This window comes from Ranitomeya variabilis, chromosome 3 (genome assembly GCF_051348905.1).
Source record: "Ranitomeya variabilis isolate aRanVar5 chromosome 3, aRanVar5.hap1, whole genome shotgun sequence".
NCBI lineage: Eukaryota > Metazoa > Chordata > Amphibia > Anura > Dendrobatidae > Ranitomeya > Ranitomeya variabilis.
In genome coordinates, this window is record NC_135234.1 from 653,881,206 (window position 1) to 653,900,242 (window position 19,037).

General features: G+C 44.4%; 1 long non-coding RNA gene across 1 annotated transcript; it reads left to right on the plus strand.

Annotated features, from left to right (window-relative positions):
* The first annotated feature begins 14,358 nt into the window (after nucleotides 1–14,358).
* On the plus strand, nucleotides 14,359–17,606 carry LOC143818465 (uncharacterized). The gene is made up of 3 exons (XR_013224563.1): nucleotides 14,359–14,712; nucleotides 14,900–14,965; nucleotides 17,176–17,606. It is a non-coding gene; the product is annotated as an uncharacterized LOC143818465 (long non-coding RNA).
* The last annotated feature ends 1,431 nt before the right edge of the window (nucleotides 17,607–19,037 follow it).

Sequence of the window (19,037 nt, forward strand, 5' to 3'; positions counted from 1 at the left end):
GAGTTATTTATAGCCTGTAATTTATAATGTTTAACCATGTTTGTAACGTTCCAGTGTCCTTACCTCCCATAAAGGGAAGCTCTGTTCAAGCTTGCTTATTGTTATTGCATTTTCAAAATTGTATGTCTTTTTGCTAACCTGTATTGTTGTTTTCTTCCCAGTCCGGGAGTACTGGATTTAACCGGGGGGAGTGCAGCGCCCCAGAGTCCTGGTCGTTGCAGTACTGTGGCTCCGCCACTAAGGGGAGCTATGGTACGTCTGATGGCACTGAAGGAGTTCATCTGACCAGGTATCACAGACACCAATACACCAATACATTTCACAGCCGGGCCTCCAGGGGGAGCTAAGGGTTCTATTCATTAGGCCACTCCTCACATACTGGTAAAACTGGGGGTCAGGCATGAAGTTAGAGAGAAAGCTGACTGGGTTGGAACCAGGCAACACCTTGTGGCAGAGGGTGTTGCGGGAGAAGATTCGGTAGGGTCCCTGTCAGGGGTGGGATCCTGACAGAGGCCTGGCAACTTGAGCGAACGTAACGGGACCGTCATACGGGTGCCGTCCTAACCGTAACATCAGGGAGTGACGGAGGATTAGCAGAACATCATCTAATCGAGTTGTGAGGGAACTTTAGAAACAGACACAACAGTTGTGGGGACTTTCCGTAAGCACAGCAGGGAAGGACCGCAACACCTAGCGCTAGAAGGAAGGCACAGATTTCCACCTGCTAAGAGAACTCTGGAGGTGCCATTGGACCGGCCGGACTTGCGCAGCCTGGTTATCCGGATTCCAGACTGAGGACCCAGAGATCTTCAGTAAAGAGGTAAGGAGACTGCAACCTGGTGTCCTCGTTATTTACTACAACCTACACTGCACCGCAACACCACCATTTACCACCACCTTTCACTGGACGCCCCTCAGCAGGGTCACGGACCGGGTCTAGCCACCGTGACAACCCCAGAGCAGAGACTCAGAGGCCCGGTACCGGGTACCCCTCGGCCCTGCGGCAGTGGGGGCGCTCCATTCACATTTCCACAAATTTGTGTTAACATCAGCAGCAGCAGCCACAGAAGTGACACTAAAGATATCACAGAGTGCAGTTACATAACATTAATGCATCACACTAAAATGCAATATCACCTAGTCTGTACAGTCTGCGAGTGGGGTGCAAAAGTCCTTGGAGATCCATGACTTGTTCATTTTAATCAAATTTACGTGGTCTACACTTTCAGGGGGCAACTGTGTGCGCTTATCCATCAGGACACCACATGCAGTGCTGAAGAAACATTCTGAGAGAACGCTGGCTGCCGGGCATGATAAAATCTCCAAAGCGTGTTTCGATACTCCATCATTCACGGGTCCCTTTCTAGGGCGGGAATCATCAATCAAAATTTGGTCTTATAACGTGGATCTAATAAAGTGGCAATTCAGTAGTCAGCATTATTCCTAATCATTACTATACGGGGCTCATGCAGATAGTGCAGCAAGAAGGCACTCATATGTCGGCCTCTACCATGAGGTCCGAGCCCATGCTGTGCTGGTGGCTGGGTAACAGTAAGGCTCGTTTCCTCCGTCCCTTCCCGCCAACCCTGAACAACAGAGAGGGGAGGATTATCCTATTGAACTTCGAGACAATGTTATCCCTTCCACAGCATCCTTTGCTTCCTCCTCTTCTTCTGGAACCACCATCTCCTCCAGCATGCTATTCAAAATCTGCTCCAGCATATACAGTAAATGACCGGAATAGTGATGCTGATGATGGTGGTGTCAGCACTAACCATCTTAGTAGCCATTTCAAAAATGTGCAGAAGGGTGCAGAGGTCCTTAATCTGTGTCCACTCTGTAAACGTGATATGCGCCACCTCTGTACTGCGTTGGCCCAGGCTATACAACATGACATACTGTGTCAGGGCTCCTTGCTGCTGCCACAGTTGCTGCAACATGTGCAGAGTGGAATTCCATCATGTCAGCACATCGCACATCAACCTGTTAACTGGCATGGACAAAGACCTCTGTATTGATGCAAGTCGATGAGCAGAGGGGTGCGAACGGGGGAAATGAACACACAGTTTACGTGCTTTCTGGAGCAGGTAACACAGGCCAGGATAGTGGCTAAGAAAACACTGTACCACCAGGATGAGGGTGTGAGCCATGCAAGGCTAGTGTGTGAGCCTTCCCTGTGTGTTGGCCTTCCCTGCATGCAGGTTCAGCGGAGACAGACATTGATCAAATTCAGCCTGGAAGAGCTGTCCACAACTCTTCAGCTGTATGACTGCGATATCCAAGGCATATCAATTTTAAGACTGCCTGATTGCGGTGAGCCCTGGCTGAGCAGTATGGAGGTGGTGGGGGTTCACTATGCACTGTTGGAACGCGTGTCTAGTGAAGGCAGAGGTTGAGGGCGCAGGTGGAGGTCCTAGAGGAGAAAGTGGAGGCAGGAGCAGTGGTGGAAGTGTTAAATGTAGAGGTTTGACCTGCAAGCCTTGGGGATTCCAAGACTTGTGGAGCAGCGCCTGTCCACACAGCCACCAGAGCCTCCCAGTGCCCAGTCAGCGAGATGTAATGCCCTTGGCCATGCTTACTCATCAAAGTGTCTGTGGTGAAATGCACCCTGGCAGACAGATTTTGTCAAGGAACAGGAGACGTTGTCTGCTACATGCTGGTGTAGCACAGGCACAGCTTTCTTAGAAAAGTCATGGCGACTGGGTAATTGGTATTGGGGGACTGCAACGGCCATCAGCTTTCGGAAACCGTCAGTATCCACCAGGCGGAAAGGCAGCATTTCAGTGGCCAACAAATTGGAGATGGTGGAGTTCAACCTCTTAGCTTTGTCATGCTTAGAAGGAAATAATTTTTTTCGTGACCACAAGTGTGGAATCGTGGGCAGGCTGCAATGCGGTGAGAGAGCTGAGTGCAGTGAACCGAACAAACTGCTGGCCCATGAGAGAGGTGCAGGCGGAGATGTTACTGTGGATGGAGAAACTTGTGGTGTGATCGTTCTCTGAGATCGGTCAAAAACAGCAGGCATGTCTGCTTCCATTACAGCTGAAGGAGGCCTCTCAGTCAGTGTGACTCGATCGGGTAAGGACCTGAGGTTCTACGGTCAAAGACCTGCGTCTCAATAGTTGGCATGGTAGCAGAGGAGAAGGAAGAAGCAGCAGATGCAATTGATCGGGGGCTTATGGTGGTTGATGTCCGCTGGTCTGCATTTTAGCACAGTGGGATTCCCACACTAAAGCATGTTGATTGCGCATGTGAAGGTTCATACATGTAGTAGTCAAATTATTGCAGTTTTTACCTCAACTCAGTTTTTTTTGCAAAGTTGGCAGATTACGTGAGTTGGCTCATCCTTTGCAGTGTCAAAAAAGGCACAGGCTAGGCAACCCTTGCCACCCCTGCAAGCTGCAGACCTGCAGACGATGCTGGTCAGAGGCACAGTTGTGGCTGAGGCTGCATCACTCATCGTGGCTACATCACTACATGTCTGCGATGGAAGGCACAACATAACCTCCTCATCTTCCTCCTCAGATGACCTACTCAGCTGTGTGCCTCCATGTTCATGCCAACTGGGATCTAACACCTCATCATCATCATCATCCTCTGTGTTATCACATTCCTCACCATTGGAGTCACCATCCTCCTCTTCTTGTCCTGAAAGCACAGTACAGTACACTCCGCATGAGCCTCAGATATCTGAGTCTCATCAGGATCACCTCCCCCCAGGGGTTAATATCTGATGACGAGGGTCAGGATGCTCTTCAGACAGTACTTCTTCCTGTCCCGGATCCAAGCTAAAAAAAATTTGGGTATCGGTGCAGATTTCCTCCTCTTGACTCTGCAAAGCTTTTGCGTACACTTCTGATGAACATGGCATAGAATGTGTGAACAACTCTTCAGACTCACCCATTTGTGGTTCCCGTACAGTCAGTTGAAGGTTTGGATAGTTGGGATGCGCAGGGAAGCAAGGGCAATTTGGGTGCCACATCTGTGGACTGTAGTGGGTGTGATGTTGAGGTCGAGGAAGAGGAGGAGAGGCCACTTGAAGCTGCACTTGCCATCCACTCGAGTACATGCTGTGCACATGCCAAAGAAAGGTAGTGGTGTAGCCTGTCCAGTAACATAAGTTGTCAGTTTTCATTGCATGGGATGTGACGTTGCTTCACTAGTTGCTTTCACAAACATTACCACCTACCCCACGTACACCTTGAACACCAAGCCTAATTCCTCTTCCACCACGGCCTCGCTTTTTCCCAGTCATGTTGCTCAGATAGTGTGGTAGGAGCACAGTATTAACAACCAAAAAATAGATTTTAAACTCTGTATCACCTCTGCAAACTGCTGAATTTCAGCGACAGTAAATTCAAAGTTGAAATATGGTGTGCTGTATCGTGTTAGTCACAGAATTTTACTTTTTTTAACCAAGGATCAGGCCTCTCTAACACACTAGATGCTGCAAACTATTTTTCAAGTCAGGTCACTTACTGTATAATGTTAATAGCAGAAGAATTTGTTTGTGGCCACTGGATCAGGCCTCTACAGCTTAATTTCAACCCAAACAAATGACAAAGTGTGATACAGCAGGTCGTTTAACTTTTTGCAACTGAAAAATTATAATTTTTTTTAATGTGCCTTAGGTCTGCAGACAGATTCATATCCCCATCATAAAATGACTACGTGGGATACAGCAGGCTGTTTCACATTTAGCAACAGAAAGAATTATAACTTTTTTTTAATGAGCCTTAGGTCTGCAGACAGTTTTATTTCACTACACCACTAAATTACAAGGTGGGATACAGCAGGCTGTTTAATATTTTTCACTAGCTACATGTGAATTAGAATGCTATACTCGTGCATGGATCACAACAGAAGCAGTGCACAACACACTTGTAGGACGTGTGCCCTGCCAGGTTTGTCTGAGGACCTCAGTTATGCCACACACAAAAAAAATTCCAGAAGGTAAATTTTACAGCCACACTGGACACTAGCTACACTATCTGACTGATACCTCGTATACAACCGCCTAACTAAATTGCTGAAATCTTGCTAGTAACAGTGCCAGCGTCCAATTGGTGCTAAAACAACATGACACATAGTTATATGGAGAGGGACATGTGATTTCAGCAGCCAATGACACAAGCCGTGATGTCAGGACATTATGGGTGTTTCCTGCACCCCGATTGGCTAGCCACAATGTGCACACATAAAGTTAGGAAATAAAAAAGACTGCTGTGCTGTGCTTCCAAGAACGCGGCGCCTCTGAGCTCTGTAACTCCCTCCCCTCATCAAACATGTGCCAAACGCTCATGATACACCACCATTATCATTGCTAAAGTGCTGAAAATACTTTTGTGGCAACACAAATATTTTCCCGCACTTTTACCGAATGTTACCGATTTTTAGCGATTTTATAAAATCTTGCTCGGGTTTTCGATCGCGAATCCGAATGTGCCATATTCGTGCCGAATTTATGTTTGGCGATCGTTTTCCAAACAAATTCAGTGTGCGGCTGCATGTATTCCTATGTGGTCGCACGCTCCGATCTGAGAGCTGCTGGGTATTAACATGCGAGACTCATCCGAGTTTTTCACAAGTGAGTATGAGCCCTTAGTCTGTATATCAGCCTGACCTACGTGCACCTGACGCACACGTCTGTATATCAGCTAGCGCTGCCTGCACCTGCCATGTCAGTCTATATTTCAGCAGGACCCCCGTGCACCAGCTGTGCCAGTCTATATACCAGCCATGCTCATCTGTATCTGTGGTTCCGATGTTCCTACTGTGCTTGCTTGTACCAGCTGTATTCTCCTACCTAGCAGTTGAGGTCAGCTACCGTGCTTCCAGGGTCTGTCCTGGAGTAGCACCTGATGTCCATTGGGAGCCAAGCCTAATCCCACGATCAGGGGCTCTAGTGAAGATACAGGTGCTCACCTAGTCACGGGGGTTCCACCACTCCCATTACAGCTGTGCTCCTGATTAATTGCCCCTCTTTGTGCTCCCTGGACAAAATATGTCCCCACACGCTTCCTCTTATGGTACATAACCTCCATACTGTGATCTCGTATAGAATATTCCTTTCACTTAATCCACCCTTATAAGCTATAGCTGCCACGCTGCCTGTCCTTGTGAATTATATCCGCCACACTTTCCGTATCTTCAGTGTCCCCTATGTTACCCCTTGCCCATACTGAGCCCCCTTTTCTAACTAACTGTTCCCTCACATTGTGTCCTCTCCATACTGTCCAGTCTCCATGCTATGCCTCCTCCTCAAGCTTTTCCCACCTCTGTATACTTTCTCACACTGCCTCCTCACACTGTGTCCCCCCATAGACAATCAGCTCTGCCATACACTGACTCTGCTCTGACATATAGTCACTCAACTCTGCTGTACACTTTACAAAGAGCATTAAGCTTTCGAGCACAAACTTTAGCAAGAACATTTTAAAATAATTACAGAAAATTCTCAGAGTGATTGAGAACAAAAATCAAAGAAAAATCTTTGTGTAAAAAAGTGATTTTGAGGGTGTCTAATTATATCTAATTATGACTAAGCAAACTTACATAACAATTAGTAGATGACTTATAAGATGCAGGCTACTGTTTCAGTTAATTTGCTGCCATCTTGTGGTGTAAATTTGAATGTCACACAAGTCTGTGATATGCATCACTGATGTCCTGCCTAAGAAAAAGTTCATAGAGAATTGCCACTCAAAATGTAAAAATGGCCATATGTTAGCAAATCAGTTATTGAATAAACATTGAAATGGAATCTTTTGCCATCTTTAGAAAAATATTCATTGCAAACCCCTGTGTATTAAAAAAAACACAACAACTACAGTAAATGAAGACATTTTCAATCTACATTTCAATTTGTTCCTATAGTGCAGTGGATAGTTAAAGGGGTTGACAACTTTCAGAAAAGTGGCCCTCAAACTGTAAAATATATAAAATAGCAAACTCAGCAGATATTCAACCCGTCCCTTAGTTCAGCGACGTTTCCCCCAACTGCTCCAATCCTAGTGTATTGATTATAGCAGTAATGACACATCAACAGTGTGCATCATCGCTGTGGCCAGGCATTGAGCTAAGTGCACTGAGGTTGATAGTATGGAATGCTGAGTTCAGTGCATGAGTGACAGTCGAGTTTCCTGGGCAATGAAGCACAGTCTGCCCTTATTCACACACTGAGGTCAACTTTGACACATGGTAAGGTTTTTAATATTAGACAGCATAGGACCGTCCCGATCAGGGTCACCTTGTTGACGGTGGGATGGCTTTTATGCTATTTTTGATCAAAAACAGTATTACTAAGAACTCTGTGTTATTTAGATGCATTTTTGCTATTTACTTATTTAGTTTCAGCAGGGTTTTTGCTCATTTTGTTTCTTTTAGGTCAGTGATGGCGAACCTATGACACGCGTGTCAGTGCTGACACGCGTAGTCATTTTCAGTGACACGCCGGCCGCCGGCCGCGGCCCCATAGAAATTGCTTCTTTCCCAGGGTCTGAAGGAGAGGAAACTCTCCTTCAGGCCCTGGGAACCATATTAATGTGTAAAATAAAGAATTAAAATAAAAAATATTGCTATACTCACCTCTCCGACGCAGCCTGGACTTCAGCGAGGGAACCGGCAGCGTTGTTTGCTTAAAAATCGCGGTTTTCCTTCCTTACTTGAAGTCCCGGCTTGTGATTGGTCGCATGCCGCCCATGTGACCGCGACGCGACCAATCACAGCAAGCCGTGATGTAATTTTAGGTCCTTCAGGATTTTAAAATTACGTTCCGGCGTTGTGATTGGTTGCGTCGCGGTCACATGGGCGACGCGACCAATCACAAGCCGGGACGTCACGGGAGGCAGGAGACGCGCGCATTTTAAACGTCCCTCGCCTTCAGCTTCCCTGCACTGGGTAAGCGCCGGCCCTAAAGCACAGCGGTGACGTCACCGCTGTGCTTTGCTTTACGGCCGGCACTGACACATTCAGTTCAGGAAGCTCTGAGCAGCAGCGTGGACGCCGGGGGACGTGACAGACATCAGAGGGTGAGTATGTAGTGTTTTTTTTTTACTTTTACAATGGTAACCAGGGTAAATATCGGGTTACTAAGCGCGGCCCTGCGCTTAGTAACCCGATATTTACCCTGGTTACCACTGTAAAACATTGCTGGCATCGTTGCTTTTGCTGTCAAACACGACGATACACGCCGATCTGATGACCAAATAAAGTTATGGACTTTCAGCAACGACCAACGATATCACAGCAGGATCCAGATCACTGCTGCCTGTCAAACTCAATGATATCGCTAGCCAGGACGCTGCAACGTCACGGATCGTTGTCGTTCTCGTTGCAAAGTCGTTTAGTGTGAAGGTTGTTATGATCCTTTGCGGTTGAGGATCACAAATTACTCCAGCTAAGTAGCAAACATAGGACAAGCTCTAGGGAAGTGGCAAACTGGACTGACCACAAATCTGAACCTATCCAAACACACTAGAAATAGCCGGTGAACGTGCCTAAAAATCCTAGACGTCTCGAGCCAGCCTAAGGAACTAACTACCCCTAGAGAGAAAGAAAGACCTCTCTTGCCTCCAGAGAAATAATCCCCAAAGATATAGAAGCCCCCAACAAATAATAACGGTGAAGTAAGAGGAAGGCACATACACAGGGGTGAAAGCAGATTCAGCAAATGAGGCCCACTAATACTAGATAGCAGAAAATAGAAAAGGGAATCTATGCGGTCAGTAAAAAACCCTTACAAAATATCCACTCTGAGATTTCAAGAACCCCCACACCAACTAACGGTGTGGGGGGAGAAACTCAGTCCCCTAGAGCAACCAGCAAGCGAGGAAATCACATTTTAGCGAGCTGGACTAAAAACATAATGAACGCTGATAATCAAAAAATGATCAAACAAAAACTTAGCTTGTCTTGGAGAGACTGGGAGCAAGGTAGACACAAGGAATCTGAAGAGCACTGAATACATTGATAGCAGGCAAGGAACTGAGTATCCAGGTGAGCTAAATAGGAAACCAACCAGGATAACGAACCAGCTGATGCTGCAACCTGCAGAAAGACAACACTACACAGTACCGCTTGTGACCACTAGAGGGAGCCCAAAAATAGAGTTCACAACAGAAGGTACCTTTAGGCTGTGTTCACACGTTGCAGATTATTCGCGGTTTTTTCGTGTTTTTTCCCTATAAAAATGCTATAAAACCGCAAATAATCTGCTTATATTATGCATCCTATCATTTTTAATGAATTCTGCACTTTTTGTACACATGATGCGTTTTTTTCCGCGGTAAAAACGCATCGCGGAAAAAAACGCAGCATGTTCATTAATTTTGCGGTTTTTTTGCGGATTTCCCACTTAAAATGCATTGGGAAATGTCCGGAAAAAAACGCATCAAAAACGCACCAAAAACGCGGTAAAAACGCGCAAAAAACGCATGCGGTTTTCTAGCAGATTTCTTGCAGAAAATTTCAGGTTTTCCTCAGGAATTTTCGGCAAGAATTCCTGAACGTGTGCACATAGCCTTAGTTATAGGACATACAATTAAAATCACAGCCAGAATAAATATCAATGAACAACCAATCACCGATGAGAAATGATTAATTACATATGCACAAGGTGTGGATGCAAACACAGCAGCAACTAAAAAAAACATATCAATTAATATAAAATAAATTATTTCTTGAGTAGTGATGATATATATATATATACTCGTTACTCGAGATGATTTACAGCTACTAGCCTGCTTGATTACATGTGGGGATTCTTTAGCAACCAGGCAACCCCCACATGTCCTCCGCCTGGCTAATAGCTGTAAATCATTCAGCTGAGGCGATGAGAACTAAATCTCCGAGCACTAAAAAATACAAAATACAAAATTGCAAGCGAAGCCCATAGGAGCCCATTTTTTGAAAAAAAATATATTTTTTTTTACAAATTCTTGGTGCTCCTATGGGCTCGACATTTTTCCCTTCGCTTGCAATTTTGTACATGGCTTGGTGGGAGGAACATTTTCTTTTCAATGATTCTAATCCTTTTGCTGATGATATACATTGGTTTGGCAGCTATGTGGACTATCTGATCTTTATATGGCAGGGTTCTACAGCAGATTTGGAAAAATTTCACATGTATCTTCACATCTTTCACATGTATGTAGCATTATATTGGGTCTTTTATTCTGTATCAAGCTATATATGTAGCTTATTACAATACAAGGAGCATTATATGGGGCTCATTACGTATTCTGTATGGAGCAATATATGGAGCTCATTATAAGGTATGGAATAGGGTTGAGCGAAACGGATCGGTCATTTTCATAAGTCGCCGACTTTTGGCAAAGTCGGCTTCTCATGAAACCCGACTCGATCCCTGTGTGGGGTCGGCCATGCGGTACGCGATCTTGGCGCCAAAGTCTCGTTCCGTATGACGCGTTTAGCGGCATTTTTTCAGCCAATGAAGGAGCGTGGCAGATTGATGACATAGGTCTTAGGGGAGTGCACGCCTATCGCCCATTTTATCGCTTGTGCGCAGTAGGGATTTACAATGTGCAACACAAGATTTTCTGTGCTGGGACGGAGGGGAGAGAGAGAGAGAGAGAGAGAGAATATGAATGAATATTTTCCCAATTGACGTGCATAGGGTTTCGTGGCATATGTGTGCATCATGAATTGTGGTATGTGTTAAAGGAGCCCACTGAGACTCTTTCACACAGTGCTCACGAAAACCTGAAGCTGGTCCTGCATGAGAGCCTGATGTTGGCAGGTTTAGCTTTCTCAGCTAAATCTAACAACTTTGTGTCAGAACGGCTGCACCCAGTAAACTAAGTGATGCATATTTGGAATCAGTGTCTCTTTCATACATTTGCTCTCAAACGACAGATCAAGGCATCCTCCATAATGCATATGTTGATTATTAACCTCTGACATAATAATATTACAAAAGGATCTGGAAAAGATTCCTACAAGTGTAAACACATGAATAACAACTTATAAGACTAAACACCATGGTAACTCATAATATGACAAAAATCTGTACCATAGGTGAAAAAGGACCAACAAGACCTATCATCACGATAAGCACATGACACAAGAGGGAAACGATGAAAAATGGTCACACACAATAAATAGAAATGCTATAACCTTTATTAATGCCAAACCACAATATTAAAACCAGGTGAGCGGAGGGAAGGTAGTAAAGCACAGAAAACACTGTTATGAAGTTAACAGGAAGGGCGCCACCAGAGATAACAGTCCTACAGGCTTATACATTATCAGAGTAAACAAATAAGCAAAAATAGGAAACAAATAGTAAAAAACTAAATAAACCAAAATAATAACTTGATCCTACTGCAGTCAGGGATACCAAGCCAAGTACCAACTGTTTCACATATAAGATAGGTGAGTGCAAGAACCGCTATAATGCTATCCTAATTGAAATCCCATACCTATCAAACCGACACAGTAGATATTAATAAAGCAAGGTACCCACCGCACAGAGGACTGTAGTACTGGAGGCGCGCTTCCACCCCAACGCGCGTTTCGGCGATCACACCTTCATCAGGGGGCAAAGACAGTGAGTGCACATGGGTTTAAAAAGCTCCCGGACAGGAAATGAGCAGGTGCAGCGACCAAAATGGTCCGTACGGCAACAGGGAAGAGAGAAACAGTGACCGCATCTGCCGGAAGTGAAGGGGCGTGGCTGTCAAATTGATAACGCAGTAACGTGCAAACCATGACGCAGAAGCGTCAAAAAGAGAACGCATTAACATGGAATTCAGAACGCTCCAGCGTCCAAAACCACAACGCTAACAGCGTCCAAAAACCTCCAAGTAATCGCGAAATTTCATGAACACCATAGCGCCGGCTGCGTCCAATGGGGGCCAAAGGGAGCCGAGGACCACTGGGGCCCCAAGTGGACCACAGCACCCAAAGGTCACCACAGGAACGCTCCGGCGCATAGGAATCGCTAAGGCAGCACCCACAGATATAATAACTGCTAGGTGGAGTCACCACAACCACTAAAAATAGCCCCATTTAATTATATGGACAAACATAAAACCATAAAATATATAAAGACAAAAAGGGCAGATACCAATAAATGACTAGGACACCAACCACAAACTATACATTGCTTAATCACCTCTATTCGCATAGAAGTACAAGAAGCTCACAGTTAATGAAAACTTAATACATAATCTATACATTGCAAACGAAATGGCAATCACATATATAGATAACAATAATAAATATAAAGAAAACATATATATACAAACAACTATGATTATAAAGACAAGGCTTTATCATAGTGGCCGTGGTCCATTACTCATTAATGCCTTCTGAATCCTTTTCTTTCTTTTTTCCTTTGTTCTCTTCTTTTTATTCTCTTTTTTTCTTATTCACACCGTTAAGGAAATGTCCTCTTCATAACATCGTAATACAAAAATATGGAATATGCCACAGGAAACTACCAGGTCAACATGTGCTAAAAACAACGAGGTAAGTAAAAAACAAGATTAAAAACAAAGAACTAACAGCGTAAACATGCAGATACTACAAGCAGGACCGATAGCAGCATATACACTTAGGAGAGGAGCAGTTGTATTGATACCGATTCTTACAAGAAGGGGGCATAGCTAATATTGTCATTGAGGCCGGTTGGCTGAACTGTGCCCAGAGTCCATATCCATCTTGACTCGACACGGGCCAGCCTCTGGAAGGTACCACCCCCGCGGATCCCTACTTCCAGTAAATCAATCCCTCTAGCCCTGAGAAGATCAGGGTTACAGTTGTGAAAGGTCTTGAAGTGGCGTGGTATTGTTTTAAGGGTGGATGTGTCTTCCACAGTAGCCGCTGCGCCGATGCCCAAGACATGTTCCCGGATGCGTGTTTTTAGTTGGCGGGTGGTCATTCCTACGTACATTTTGTCACAAGGGCATGTGACAACATAGATCACATTAGTACTAGTACAGGTTATTTTTTTCTTTATTTTAAATTCGCGTGATCTATCCCAGTTGGCAAATACGCCAATTCTCTCAATGTTTGGGCATGCGACACAGCGGCCACACGGAACACACCCCACCCGAACCGCCATACTATCAAGAAATGTGGTCCTCCTCTCACCGGTATAATGGCTATGCACCAGGGTATCCCTGAGATTCCTGGACCGTCTAACTGCAATCCCAGCCCTCTCAGGGAGATATCGTGCAATAACAGGGTCAGCCCTCAATACATGCCATGATTTTTGTAGGATATTTTTCATCATCGGGAATTGGGAGTGGTACCTAGTAACAAATCTGACAATATCATGCTCTTGTTTAGCATTGCTCTTATATAGTAGTGAATCCCTCGAGGAGTATTTCGCTCTATTGAACGCTTTTTTGATACTACGTTTACTATGGCCTCTGGACACTAATCTGTTTTTTAAATCTTCAGCCTGTTCGCAGAAATCCGTCTCAGTAGAACAGAGTCTACGTAGACGGAGAAATTGCCCCGTGGGGACTGATTTAATGACATGATCCGGGTGTGAGGAGGAGGCGTGCAACAAGAGATTGGTAGAGGTGGGTTTCCTGTAAATAACTGTCTGCAGGTCACCATGAACATCTCGTTTAGTCATGACATCTAAGAATTCGATGGCATTGCCATCGAATTTATATGTCAATTTGATATTACTGGTGTTATCATTGAGGGATGTCATAAATTCCTGCAGACTGGTAGACGGGCCCCGCCAGATCATAAAAATGTCGTCAATGTACCGTGTCCACAAGAGGACACGGCACATTGACTCCGGATGATCTGGCAGGGAGAGGCCCCTCTCCCACAGCCCCAAGAACAGATTGGCGTAGGCAGGGGCAAAAGGGGCACCCATTGCTGTTCCTTGGAGCTGTACCTATGGTACAGATTTTTGTCATATTATGAGTTACCATGGTGTTTAGTCTTATAAGTTGTTATTCATTTCTTGCTGTGTTTTGCACAGGGTTGCTTATAGGCATGGACTTCAGAGCCAAGGAAATAGCTTGGCGTTCACATATTGATCAGGTGTTCGGAGGTGATGTTTCCATCACACAGCAGGCTACCGATCGCAGATGGGAGGAACAAGTTATGGAGCTACAAAATATGGTGATAAAACGGACAAAACTTTGGTGGAACTGTAGCTTTTTGGAAGGGTACCAAAATAGAAAAATGATCCCACGTGGCCTTAGAGTTCGGGTTATCCCTACTTTTCCTGTGGAGGATGCGGCCTTCATTTCGGGTTGGGAGGAGGCGTGCAATAATTGTTCTGGTCAACTTATGAAGTTTTTGGGAGATTATAATAAAGGTATCATTGAACAGTTGGATGCATCTATTAAAGTGGCAGAGGAGGAATTGAAAAAATGTGGGACTGTGGAACAACTTGACCTATGCAATAAACAAATTGAGAAATCCTTGGAAAATGTGGTTAAAAAAATTCAAGATACCCAGTCATCCAAAATTGGTAGAGATCGTCATGACTACGAGTGTAAAAGGGTGTACCTGTGGAGAAAAAGTAGACAAGGCGATGGACAGATGAGGCGGGCCCAGTCTCAGTCGTCCATCTCTTCTGTAAGTGATACTTCGGAACGATCTACATCGTCAGTGACCACACGGTCAAGAATGACCACACGGAACCAGAGAGATTTTATGTTTCATCCTTACAGACGAGATGATTCCTCCACGGAACCCCGTAAATATAACAACAAGGTAATTAACCTTAGCTCACATGATTTTACTGACATTGATTTAGAACTATTAGAGAAGGGCCTATCTTTTTCACCTGCAGCACCATTTGATGTATTTGAGGCTGTAAAAGATCTTCACCTCTTTGCCAGATCATTAATTTTCAAAAAATACTTCTTTGATGGTAATCTGGCTGCACTCTTCCCCACAGAGGAAGAACAGATAGCCCTTCGTACTTTGGAAGAGTTGGCAGTTGAACACGACACCCCTGAAGGAGGTATGATCCCAACCTCCATTCGTTCTAGATCTAAAAAATTCCCTCCCCTGTCTTCATGTCCAAATGTAGATTTATTTGTACAATTGGTTACCAAAGATTTTCAGGGAATCCCCAAACATATCTATAAAGATAATTTAACAGCTGAGGAGAGGGGGCGTCTTCGTGTCCTTCAAGATCTTGGGGATGTTGTGTTTAAGCCGGCGGACAAGGGGGGTAACGTGGTGGTGTGGCCTAACTCAATGTATGAGAAGGAGGCCTATCGCCAGTTAAACAACAAAGTTTGTTACAAAAAACTCACGTTTAACCCCTTGTCCGCCTTCTCTAAACAACTTGGTGATATTGTGAAACAGGCTAGAGATGCGGGTACCATTACCAATGAATTAGCATCAGCATTATTGACAAGTGATTCTACAATTCCTACATTCTATCTTCTCCCCAAGATACACAAGGACACAAAGACGCCCCCTGGGCGTCCTATAATATCTGGTAGAGGTAATTACCTCGAGAAGGTAAACCAATGGATCGACTCTAAGCTGCAGCCATTGGTTTTAAGTCTTCCGTCGTATCTTAAAGATACGGGTGAATTCCTGAGACTTATGGATGGGGTCAGTCTCGGGGATGAGGAATTATTAGTTACAGCCGACGTCGAGTCGTTGTACACCAGCATTCGACACTCCGATGGCCTTCGAGCGGTCAAGTTCTTCTTAGATGCATCCAACTCTTCAATTGAAATCAAAACACTTATTTGTGATCTCCTGGAATTTTCTTTAACTCATAATTTTTTTGTTTTTAAGGGGTCCTTCTTCCTGCAGCTCCAAGGAACAGCAATGGGTGCCCCTTTTGCCCCTGCCTACGCCAATCTGTTCTTGGGGCTGTGGGAGAGGGGCCTCTCCCTGCCAGATCATCCGGAGTCAATGTGCCGTGTCCTCTTGTGGACACGGTACATTGACGACATTTTTATGATCTGGCGGGGCCCGTCTACCAGTCTGCAGGAATTTATGACATCCCTCAATGATAACACCAGTAATATCAAATTGACATATAAATTCGATGGCAATGCCATCGAATTCTTAGATGTCATGACTAAACGAGATGTTCATGGTGACCTGCAGACAGTTATTTACAGGAAACCCACCTCTACCAATCTCTTGTTGCACGCCTCCTCCTCACACCCGGATCATGTCATTAAATCAGTCCCCACGGGGCAATTTCTCCGTCTACGTAGACTCTGTTCTACTGAGACGGATTTCTGCGAACAGGCTGAAGATTTAAAAAACAGATTAGTGTCCAGAGGCCATAGTAAACGTAGTATCAAAAAAGCGTTCAATAGAGCGAAATACTCCTCGAGGGATTCACTACTATATAAGAGCAATGCTAAACAAGAGCATGATATTGTCAGATTTGTTACTAGGTACCACTCCCAATTCCCGATGATGAAAAATATCCTACAAAAATCATGGCATGTATTGAGGGCTGACCCTGTTATTGCACGATATCTCCCTGAGAGGGCTGGGATTGCAGTTAGACGGTCCAGGAATCTCAGGGATACCCTGGTGCATAGCCATTATACCGGTGAGAGGAGGACCACATTTCTTGATAGTATGGCGGTTCGGGTGGGGTGTGTTCCGTGTGGCCGCTGTGTCGCATGCCCAAACATTGAGAGAATTGGCGTATTTGCCAACTGGGATAGATCACGCGAATTTAAAATAAAGAAAAAAATAACCTGTACTAGTACTAATGTGATCTATGTTGTCACATGCCCTTGTGACAAAATGTACGTAGGAATGACCACCCGCCAACTAAAAACACGCATCCGGGAACATGTCTTGGGCATCGGCGCAGCGGCTACTGTGGAAGACACATCCACCCTTAAAACAATACCACGCCACTTCAAGACCTTTCACAACTGTAACCCTGATCTTCTCAGGGCTAGAGGGATTGATTTACTGGAAGTAGGGATCCGCGGGGGTGGTACCTTCCAGAGGCTGGCCCGTGTCGAGTCAAGATGGATATGGACTCTGGGCACAGTTCAGCCAACCGGCCTCAATGACAATATTAGCTATGCCCCCTTCTTGTAAGAATCGGTATCAATACAACTGCTCCTCTCCTAAGTGTATATGCTGCTATCGGTCCTGCTTGTAGTATCTGCATGTTTACGCTGTTAGTTCTTTGTTTTTAATCTTGTTTTTTACTTACCTCGTTGTTTTTAGCACATGTTGACCTGGTAGTTTCCTGTGGCATATTCCATATTTTTGTATTACGATGTTATGAAGAGGACATTTCCTTAACGGTGTGAATAAGAAAAAAAGAGAATAAAAAGAAGAGAACAAAGGAAAAAAGAAAGAAAAGGATTCAGAAGGCATTAATGAGTAATGGACCACGGCCACTATGATAAAGCCTTGTCTTTATAATCATAGTTGTTTGTATATATATGTTTTCTTTATATTTATTATTGTTATCTATATATGTGATTGCCATTTCGTTTGCAATGTATAGATTATGTATTAAGTTTTCATTAACTGTGAGCTTCTTGTACTTCTATGCGAATAGAGGTGATTAAGCAATGTATAGTTTGTGGTTGGTGTCCTAGTCATTTATTGGTATCTGCCCTTTTTGTCTTTATATATTTTATGGTTTTATGTTTGTCCATATAATTAAATGGGGCTATTTTTAGTGGTTGTGGTGACTCCACCTAGCAGTTATTATATCTGTGGGTGCTGCCTTAGCGATTCCTATGCGCCGGAGCGTTCCTGTGGTGACCTTTGGGTGCTGTGGTCCACTTGGGGCCCCAGTGGTCCTCGGCTCCCTTTGGCCCCCATTGGACGCAGCCGGCGCTATGGTGTTCATGAAATTTCGCGATTACTTGGAGGTTTTTGGACGCTGTTAGCGTTGTGGTTTTGGACGCTGGAGCGTTCTGAATTCCATGTTAATGCGTTCTCTTTTTGACGCTTCTGCGTCATGGTTTGCACGTTACTGCGTTATCAATTTGACAGCCACGCCCCTTCACTTCCGGCAGATGCGGTCACTGTTTCTCTCTTCCCTGTTGCCGTACGGACCATTTTGGTCGCTGCACCTGCTCATTTCCTGTCCGGGAGCTTTTTAAACCCATGTGCACTCACTGTCTTTGCCCCCTGATGAAGGTGTGATCGCCGAAACGCGCGTTGGGGTGGAAGCGCGCCTCCAGTACTACAGTCCTCTGTGCGGTGGGTACCTTGCTTTATTAATATCTACTGTGTCGGTTTGATAGGTATGGGATTTCAATTAGGATAGCATTATAGCGGTTCTTGCACTCACCTATCTTATATGTGAAACAGTTGGTACTTGGCTTGGTATCCCTGACTGCAGTAGGATCAAGTTATTATTTTGGTTTATTTAGTTTTTTACTATTTGTTTCCTATTTTTGCTTATTTGTTTACTCTGATAATGTATAAGCCTGTAGGACTGTTATCTCTGGTGGCGCCCTTCCTGTTAACTTCATAACAGTGTTTTCTGTGCTTTACTACCTTCCCTCCGCTCACCTGGTTTTAATATTGTGGTTTGGCATTAATAAAGGTTATAGCATTTCTATTTATTGTGTGTGACCATTTTTCATCGTTTCCCTCTTGTGTCAAGTGTAAACACATGGCAGATGAAGTTTAATGTTAATAAATGTAGAGTAATGCACCACAACAGGAGTAATCAAACTGATGCATATAGATTAAATGTAAATATATTATAAAATTACAGAACAGGAGAAAGACCTGGGCATTTTGGTTACAAGTAAGCTGAGCAGCAGTACTCAATGTCAAGCAGTTGTGATCCAAATGTATTATTACCCCTCTATAAATCCCTTGAAAGGCCACATCTTGGATATGGGATCCAATTTGGGCTCCACATTTTCAAAAATATATGTGAAATTTAGAGTCAGTTTAAAGGCGGAAACTAGATTATTACATTATTACAAGATCTCATTTATATATACAAATACATATGTGGTCAATGCATATTACTGGCACACGACTTATCACTTTCCAGGACCTTACAAAAGGTAATGGAACATTTGTTACACGTGGAAGAAAGTAAATTCTGGCAG